Raw genomic sequence first — 10,298 nt, 5'->3', positions numbered from 1 at the left:
CTCAAATCGGATAACAAACACGTTTTCCTCCTTTTCAGTTTCCTGAGAAGTAAAGAGGTTTTTAAGGAGCCAGTTTTTTGTTATTCGCCTTCATTGGATTCGGCTGCCGGTCAAATAACAGATCGAACCAAACCTGTACAGACAATTTAAAAAGGTCAGGGTGTGAAACCACCAACACAGAAATTCATCAGCTCGTTCCACTAGTGATTCAAACGTGACGTCACCTGATCTCAGACACGTGCGTCAATCTCAACTTCTAAAATTAGTCATGGCAGCAAATCCAAGATTAAAACGGGATTAATCTGTAGAGTGTCACTCGAGCTTTTTTAACTTGACACTTCTTCACCGACTGAGGAAGGTCAGCTTCTTATTTAGCCTCAATTCCTCAAGCGCGTTTTTAAAACAGACGTTTCTGGGAAACATGCACGAACTCTTTTGGTTTGTCAGTTCCAGCGTCGTCCAAACGTTTTGCAGCAGGAAACTTTTCTACTCTCTCCTGCGTAACTTTTCTTTTTCACATCCACAAACTCAAACGAGGGGAAAAAAACATCATTAGGTTTTTTAATTTTTTTGTAATTTGAGTGAACTGATCCGTTTACAACTGAAGCTCCAGCGGTGATCCGTGTCAGCGTCGTGCGTTTGATTCCACCAGCAGCTGGATGGACAGTTTGTCGTCCGTCTCCCTCCTCCTCTTCCTCTTCCTCTTCCTCCTCCTCCACCTCGTCCTCGCTCTCTCCGTGCTGAAGAGCACAAACACCAGCACTGATGCCCACACCTCCTCCTGCGTCCTCTACTGACAGACACACACACACACTCTCTCTGCCCTGTTCTTACCTCCATCAGGCGTTTTCCCGGCTGCCGAACACACTGCAGCTTGTTTTCTTTTTTTTTATTCAGTTTTCTCCTCCTCTTCCTCTCAGCTCCTCCTCTCCTCTCCTCTCAACGCCAGGTAGATATTTCCTTTGTTTCTCAGGAAGTATGTCATCGATCATTTTATGAGGAAATGTATCCGCCAGCAGCTCCGTCGCCACAGCACAACAACAACAACAACAAGATAAACAGACCAGCACCAACATGTTCCTTCGGGATTCTCACGATTCTCACAAGCGTTTCTCGGCTTCGCTTCTCGCACCACTTTCTCTTTTTCGTTCACCAAAAGCTTTTGAAAAAAAAAAAAGAAAAGAAATTGAATAAAAAAAACTCAAATCTGTTCCTCCGTTGTTCGGAGCAGCACCTGGACGAGAGGCCATCTTTATATTTTGTATTTTTTGGATTATCTGTGGTAGTTTGTATATTATTTTTCTTTTTTTCAGAGACGGGGGGGGAAAAAAGCGTTTGAAACCCCCCCCCCAGAGGAGAACGAGGACCCTGTTGTTTTTAAAGATCGTCTCAACAGGAGCGTGGTTTGTTTTTATAGCCGAACAGACGCCGACGACTCGACACCCGAACCCACAGTCCCGCTTTTAACCTTTTGTTTACCTTTGACAAGCGTAAGGGACGAGAGGGCGATCGAGAGCCCAAATGTGAATCTCTCTCTGCCCCTTTGACAAAAGTGTTGTATAGACTCCTTCTTCAAACCTCTCCGTTGGGTTTTTTCTCTTTTTGTTTGTTGTTGTCGTAAGACAGCTTGAAATAATGACACTTACAAAGTGGCGCTGAAAAAGTAAATAATGAAATAACCATGAATAAAGGATTGTAAAATATTAAAATAATTACTTTTCAGAAAACTGGGCTGGTGCTGTGGTTTGTGGGAAACTATCACGATGTCAGACACACAAAATACACACAAAATACAAGATTCATGTTTGTAGGTTGAAAACATTAATTAAATGTGAAGAAAAGAAGAAAAAGACAAGACGGCTGGAAACATCATTTTTAGATTTTGTGTTTATTTTGCTTTGTTAACTTTCAGGTGAAGGTTTTATGTTATTTCACTTTTTCTGTTAGCGTCTGAAGACGTGAATCAGAATTCAGATCTTCCAGTATCGGTGACGGTCGACTGTACATCTCAGATGGTCGAGCTGCCTCAGAGATTCATCTGAACTCTGCAGCTTCACCCGTCACTTCTCTGGACAACGCCACAAGGTGGGGTGTGTGGGGGGGGGGGGGGGGCAGAATGGGAAGATAACGCTTTAGTGGGAGCGGCACTGGGAGAACATGCAGCGTCTCAGGGAAACACATCAGCTCGAGCTGCTCATTGGCTCAAATTCACGCTGCAGCTCCCGAAGGTCACGACGTAAACTTACACTTTGTGTTCACAACATTAAATATTGTGATTTGATTTTACAACAGTTTTTATTGTTTACTCTGAAATTAAAGCATAAAACCATAAAGTTACTTAGAAATCAACATCAAAACTTTCACGTTCTTTTTAAATTGGGAATCAAACATGCGTCACTAAAGAAGTTTCCACACGAGCTGCTCTTTATTGGTTCCTTTCAGAGTTGGAGCCCCCCCCCCCCCGGTTTTGGAACAACGATGAACCCTCGTCAACAAAACGTTGAACGAGTTAAAATCTCAGTAAAATAAAACGCAGTCGTTCTCTTCCATCGCGTTGAAAGTTATAAAACACATAAATAATTATTTATCAAACAGATGTATTTCACACCTTCACAGCTTCACCAGGGTTTTGCTAAAGGGCACTGCAGCAGCATCACCCCCCCCCCCCCCCCCCATCCCTCACCTCTGGGCGACCCACTTATTTCCCCTCTTTCATGTCGCCGGGCCCGAGCGACGCCTTGTTTACTGCTCACACGCTCCTGCCTCGTGTGAACTGCAGCTCGACATACGGAGACGTTCCACCATATGGTCGTGTTGTGCTGTTTGTCCGAGTGACGGCTGCTGAGGCTCCTCGCTCTCGTCTCCTCGCTCTCGTCTCCTCGCTCTCGTCTCCTCGCTCTCGTCTCCTCGCTCTCGTCTCCTCGCTCTCGTCTCCTCCTCCTGGACGACTGCACGCGCCACACTTAACAGGACTTAACCCAGGTCAGCGCCTGCAGATGTTTCCTGCTTTTCAGTTTTCTGTCCTGACGTCTCCAGTGTGTGTGTCTGTCTGTGTGTGTGTGTGTTTGTGTGTTTAATTGTGTTCACGTGCAGCCGTACGTCTTCGTCACGGACTTTTCTATCTAATGTTACAGACGTTTTGATGAAGGACAAAATATTCACACTCTAAAATCTTGATATTGGTCAAACTCCAGATTCTTTATTTCAAAGGGTCACGTGTGGGTCAGACATCAGGGGTCAAAGTTCACTCAAGTTGAACTCGTAGGAAACACGACCTCACCACAGGAAGTGAATGGTTTATGATTTATTAACAGTATGATCGACCTCCAGCCTGTTGAAAACCACAGACTGTAAATACAGATGGACGACAGAAGGATGGCTCACAAAAGGTGAAGCTAAATCATCCTGATCGCCCCCTGGTGGCTGGCCCCATGTTAGCAGATGGGACATGGGACCACAGGTCAACATGATCAGAACTCTTGTTCACGTGTGAGAAGAAAATATTCAAGAGATTTAAGATTTGAAGAAGCTGAATTCAAAACTTTTCCAGATCTGCAGATTCTCGGTCGTCACACGACATCATTTTGGAGATTTCACTGGACGGCGTCTGTACCTTTGCCTAATGTGTGTGTGTGTGCGCGTGTGCGCGTGTGTGTGTGTGTGTGTGTGTGTGCGTGTGTGTGCATGTGCGTGTGTGCGCTCATGTGTGAGGGTGACGCACTCTCTGCTGGCCAGAGGACACTTTGACTCATCCCTGTCTGTTGACTGTACTGAGGTCTGGCAGGTCGACCACTGAGAGCAACAAACACACCCCCTCCCCCCCCCCCCCCTACTCCTTCCTTCCCTCCTGCCCCGGAGGAAGTGATGTAAAGGCTGAACACGATGAAGAGGAGGAGAAAACAACAGGAACGGAGACAAAGACGTTGTTTCTTTGATTCCTGAAGTAACGTCCTTGAAACATTTCAGAATTTGTTCCATTATCTGTATAAATATATGGAAACTGAGGAGATCAAAGAGTAAAGACAAACTGAAACTGAACCTTTTTCCTTTCAGATTCAACAGGTTTCAGATTTGACCAGTTTTCATAATGTATCACGTATATATTCCTCCTCTCGTCCTCTTCCAAACCTCGCAGCGTGCGAGCGTTGAAGCGGACGCCATCTTGCCTTTGTCCTACATTCTGCCGCCTTGACGCTCATCCGTTCATACATGTTACTATAGAAACCAACGCTGGTGCCGAAGCAGACTCTGGAAAATGCCCAGAGAAAGTTTCCCATGCTGCCGCGGAATCAGACTCAGAACTGCCGGAGGCGGCGCACAGCTGCTTCACTTCAGGAACACCCTCAGCGTCTTCATGCAGCTTCATGAGAGGAAGCAGAGCCGGGACTTCGTCTGAGGAACAAATATCAGAAAGACCGATGCTCGAAAAACGACCAAACACGACTCGACGAGTTTCAGTGACGGGAGCAAAGACGTCTGATCGAATCTCGGATACAAGAGAAGAGAACCTGACGCCTGCTCTGACATCCTGGTGAAGTCGTGACTCAGCTGAACGACCTCGAGCCGAGTTCACTGGGTTGTTTTCGGTCGTTGGATTTATTTCCTCTCATTAAAGATATTTACAGAAGTTTATGATTCTGACGTGAGCTCCTGGTTCGTCACTGTGACTGTTACGGACGTTCTCAGAAGTGTTGGAGGCCGTGGGAAAGGACTTTCTGTTGAATGATGAGGATCATTTCAATTAGGTTTGTTTGGTCCAATTTTCCCTCATTTGATCAGGCTAGTGTTCCCCTTCACTTCCAGTCTTTATGCTAAGCTAAGCTAATCTCCTTGACGAACGTACATATTGTAAATTGGAATTGATAAAACACGTAGAGCTAATTCTGCCAGAGTGAAGATTACCACCGTTAAAACAAAGAAACCGTAAAAGCTTAATAGATGGTTTAGGAAAATGTGTTCAGGGCAGAACGTCCATCAAGTCCAAGATGGAGACTCGGACGCGCTGACATCATCTTGACTCTTTCTCCCTCATTCAGAATCCCTCCTGAGAAATAGACTGATTTCCTGTCCTGAGGCGAGAGTGTGTGTGTGTGTGGTGGGGGGGGGGGGGGGGCAGAGAAAAGAAATCAGGTGTCCACTAATGCGGTCGGCTGCCTGAGACCCGGGAGTTTGACCTTCCTCGTCTAATCAGAACAGTGCCTCCTCATCCTCGGCTGTCGGCCGGCCTGAATCCCCCAGGGAATCATTAAAGGTTCATTTCTTCGAGAAGCACCTCACATGCCGCTGCCCCCTCTGAATCATCTCTGCTCGACCACATCTTCCTCCTCCACATGCTCTAATTTTGCTCATGAACAAGCGTTTTCTCTTTTTTCAGCTTTCTGTTGTTGCCCTGCTCACAGAAGCATCTTGTTCGACATCGCTGCTGCGGATCTGGAAGCTCACTGAGCTGGTTTGTGTTCTGGAAGACGCTCTGAGACAAACTGATTCTTGTTCCTCACACTTTTATTACCTCTGACCCCTTCGTGTGCTCGGCTGGAAAAAAGACAAAAAGCTGCTGATTGTGATCATTTCCTTTCATTTTGCTCCACATTCCAAAACCGATCTGATGAGATATTATTGAGACTCGTGTTTTGAGGGAATAGAGCTTTAGTTTCCCTGAATCTCGTGAAGCAGTGGAACCCCACGTTGTGTTTCCTCCTCTCAGACCCACAGACCGTTTCCTCAGAGCCGTCACTTTACCAGGTGATTTACTTTCTGACCCTCTCCCGGTCCTGAGTTCTGGGCAGTGACCGAAAGCACGAGGCTGCAGAGAGTCCGGTGACTCAGCCCCAGAGATACGATGAGGGGCTCGGACATCTGGAGGGAGCTCGGAGTAGAGCCGCTGACCGAGGGGGGTTCCTGGAAGGACACCCCGAGGTCGAACCAGAACCACAGGACCACACGTCCCATCTGGCCTGTGAACGCCTCGGGACATCTGAGGGAGCACCCGGCTGCCACCGGGACCTGACCTTGGATCAGCAGGAGAAGATGGATGGAGGTAATCAGAGAACCAAGGATTTCTGAGACAAGTATTCATTTGGTCCACAGCTCAGTGGTTTTCAGGCATTTACACACCTACATGTTCGATGTCAGACAAAACTCTGAGAAACCAAAAGGAACCAGATTCAGTGGAACAAAGACGTGAAGCCTGGTTCACCTTCAAAGAGTTCTAATGGCTTTTAGATTCCAGGTTCCCAGTCGAGCTCTGGTGACATCGTCGTCTCCCTCGCGATCAGGAGGGTTTACGAGACCGTTTGAAAACACACACGTGCACAAAGAAAACCAAGTAAATAATGAATTCAGTGTGCTGCACTCTATCGATCTGCAGTGGTGCATTGATTGCAAATCCAGTGAAGGTATTGATCTATTGATGCTTTCAGCTGAAGCCACATCCCTGTGTTACTCGTATTCTACCTGCAGGAAGCTCCTCTGGCTTTAAAATGACTTTAATCATGTGTTTCACCCGCTGAGCCGAGGATGTTCATGTGAAATACACATTACAGCCGATTACCAGTCGTCTTTGGTGAAGCAGCAGCTGGCAAACGGTTGGGAGATTTGTGCCAACTCTATTTCTGCAGAGACCAACATGTAGATTCTCCATCTGCGGTTTCTGCTGAACTTTGATCAAATATTCAACTGCGTGAAAACGGACCAAAAGTGCAGATTTAACCGGAGTCGACATGAATATTTATGTGAGTTCACTCTGGATCTTTGACTGTTGAAGATATTTGAAATAACAAAAGTAAAATCTACATTTGTAGACAGAAACCACTCAGGACAGAATCCATCAAACAGCTCAGGACACGGGACGTGGACAACATGGACCACGGAGGACACAGAGGTCATGACCTCAGTTTGGTCACGTTCTGTTTAACGTAAAGTTACGTTTTCATCTGCGTTTGTTTGTGTGTTCAGTTAACTAGCCTTTACATGTAGGCGCTGAACTTTCTTTAACATTGTGAGATAAGATGTTTATCTTGATGTTTATCCCCCAGTTACTCAGAGATTAATTCACGGGTCTGGATGAGAGAAACCAGGCGTATCTATGGGACTAATATCTATTAATGTCTGATATTAGCTGCAGCCTGGTTGAATTTAAAACTGTTGGGAGATGTGTCATCTTCTGAACGTTCATAAAAATACTTATTTCCTACAGAAATACAATTGTTAATACCTGATTAATAATATGTGTAACTATAATAATCACTTTTGTAACAAATGAAGACAAAAAAACCCAGCAGTGCTGACGGACTCATGATTCTACAGTAAGAAACATCCTGGCTTCTCCTGGTTGTAATTATTCAAGTGTAAAAGAAACTGTGGGACACGTTATGCCTTTAAATAAAGTATTCATTTGCATAAACATGAATAAATAAAGAGCTTAAAGTGAATCTATTTTCACGTCGGCCACAGAGGAACACTTATCACACGAGGAGGAAAACTGGACGTCTTACGTTGGATCAGAATATAAAGATTTGAGATGGAGTTTTGTCGTCCTGTGTTTCAACGTTTCACGAGACCAACACACGTCCACAGAACTATTCGTGATAAATGATAAATACTGTGTTGTATTGAAATGTGATCGTCCAATCAGTGACTTCCTGTCCACACACAACCCAGTTCCACCTCGAGGCCGAGACGCTCGACTCTGTTTACCGCCTGCTGACACGTGAGGGTTCGATTTGATCCGTTCATTTTATCACCGAACCAACATGTCGGCTGCAGCTGTGGTGTGAACGCTCATCCGTGCATTTTACAGCCCTGGTGATTTCATTTCCCGGCATTTGGACTAAAATGATGCGTAATGTCTCGTGCAATAAATTAAACCGAACTATAAATCGCAGTTAATGCTGCGTCTGCAGGTTGGAGATGGTGCACGCCGCCCGGGGGGGGGTGCACCAGAACTACCTTCTCTCTGCCGGGGAATAGAAACCGGGGCTGGAGGCAGAGAGCTGGAGAGATTAGCATTTTATATTTTCCGTCTTGTTGTTGGAGTCAGCAGTGAGTAATGGAGGCCGGAGCTGCAGCGGCTCGGCCAAGAACAGGGAACAAGCCTCTGCTAATTTCCTGGCAAAAAAAATCATAATTAACACGTTAGATGTAGAGGCCGCGGTTGTCAAGGTAACTGATGACACTGCATTATCACTTGGCGCTTCTGCATCCCCCCCACCCCCCCCTGTCCTCCCGCTCGCCTCCCATTCATCAAGCAGCCATTCAACAGCTCCCACCATGGAGGGGGGGGGGGGGGGAGGGCAACAGCCACCTAAACTCACATTAAACTGCTTTTTATTCACAGGAGAGAGTTCACACAATGTTTATTAGTCTGGTATTAATCTTGTAAAGACAATTACCATAATAGATGATTACACATCACAATGTGGAGTGGGAGGCCTGGGAAATAACACACTGCTGCACAAACTATACTTATACTGGTGTGTACTTTGTGTGTTTTCAAGGGGCCAGTACACCACAAATACTACAATCCTCATGATATAGCATTATCATGAAAACTGTCCGTTTAGACGCAGATGTAAACAGTATGTGATGTCATGTTTCTGCTCCTGAGCCTCCCTCTGTACACGTAAAGCTAAAGAGAACATACGAGTACTAGCTTCAGGTAATTGTACCTCATAGTTAATAGTACATTGTATTTCTGTTCCCTCTAAATCCTACACAACTATAAACACATTTACACGTAAGGAATATTAAAGTCCTCAAGAAAACAATGGCTTCGATTAAAGTATTTAACATAACGATTTGTATTTTTGCTACGACTGTAGAAACATTACGATAAACAGGATTATGATCGGAGCTAAAACACTAAAACAAAACGTGATCTGTTGGAAAACAAATCCTGGTGCTGAGATTAATAATCTGAAAACTGGGAAGTCAAATATAAAAGTATAAGTACAATGAAGTACAGAGAGAGGTGTGTACACAGACTAGATATAAAGATGGCCGACGCCTCTCTGCTTCCTCGTACTATCCGGAAATGAAGCCAAAATATCCCGGAAATACACATCGTCATCATTTTTATATATATCATCAAATAACCTTCCAAACATGAAACAGAACCTGTGGTAGCTTCAGTTGTCATAGAAACTCAGAAATATTAGTTTGTCCAGTTTGGGCTACTGTGAAAAACATGGCTGCCTCCGTAGAGAGGACCCACTCCTGAAGTAAATATAAAGTATTTAAATATAAAGTATTTAAATATAAAGTATTTAAATATAAAGTATTTAAATATAAAGGGCCCATTCTAGGGTCAAGAAATTTCCTACAATTTATTCATGACCATTTATATTCACTTCCTGCCGATAGATCGTTTCACCTGAATCGTACACACTGGACCTTTAAAGTATATAAAATAAAGTTTATATAAAGGACCGTACACAGCGCCACCTGTGGCTGAATGGAGAACTGCTAATACAAAATGATGTGTTGAGCTAATAAATAAAAAATAAAGACTAATGTCCCCTCATGAATTCTGCAGCACATTCACGGTCAGGTGCGCGTGCATCGGGAATTTAGCGACGGCATTCGAACGCGTCTCGGCCAATCAGACGCGGGGACGGTGCGGGTCCGCCCCCTGATTGGTTGATCGCTTCCAGCACTTGAGGAATGCAAAGCGCTGTCGTCCAATCAGTGCGCGAGTTGGCCCCCCCGGAGCAGCAGCGGACCTGAGAGAGAGCAGCCTCAGTCCGAGCTGCGTTCCCGTTGCGTGATGAGACCGCACAAGTGACTCTCCGCGTGTTCAGATGAGCAACGGCTCTTTTTCTAACGCCGCTCGCTGGTTTTATACGAATCTTTCTCCGCGTTCTTCTTCTTCTTCTTCTTCTTCTTCTTGTTTTTGTTTCGCACCGGAGACGAGCGACGGGCGACGCGTCACTGCGGCTGAATCCGTTTCCTCTTCCAGACGCGGAATTACAATGAAACATGTAGGAGACACGTTTCCCGTCACAACCGGAGAAACACGTTAGCACCGAGCTGCCGACGACCCACGAGACAACAGGTAAAACTCACCAACTCCTCTTCACACGCGCATTGCACACGTTTACCAGGGATGCGTAACAAATAGGAGCCAGAATAACGAGTCCGCGCGTGACACCCAACTCTTATTGATGCGTTTCTTCACGTGCGTAAAGATGGTGAATGGAAGCGGTCGCGTCATGTGTGTGAAAGTCGCACGAGAGGAAGATGTCAGTGAGTGTTGGATCAGGACGAGTCCGCGGCGTCGGTGCGCGTCAGGGCGCAGCGGC

At 45.6% G+C, this 10,298-nt stretch overlaps 1 long non-coding RNA gene across 1 annotated transcript; it reads left to right on the top strand.

The window, feature by feature from the left end:
* Window positions 1–216: 216 nt before the first annotated feature.
* Window positions 217–1,731, top strand: LOC117771021. The gene is made up of 2 exons (XR_004615482.1): window positions 217–1,076; window positions 1,108–1,731. It is a non-coding gene; the product is annotated as an uncharacterized LOC117771021 (long non-coding RNA).
* The last annotated feature ends 8,567 nt before the right edge of the window (window positions 1,732–10,298 follow it).

Source organism: Hippoglossus hippoglossus, chromosome 11, assembly GCF_009819705.1.
Source record: "Hippoglossus hippoglossus isolate fHipHip1 chromosome 11, fHipHip1.pri, whole genome shotgun sequence".
Taxonomy (NCBI): domain Eukaryota; kingdom Metazoa; phylum Chordata; class Actinopteri; order Pleuronectiformes; family Pleuronectidae; genus Hippoglossus; species Hippoglossus hippoglossus.
The sequence above is the reverse complement of the archived record's forward strand: the minus strand, read 5'-3'. Positions and strand labels throughout refer to the sequence as shown.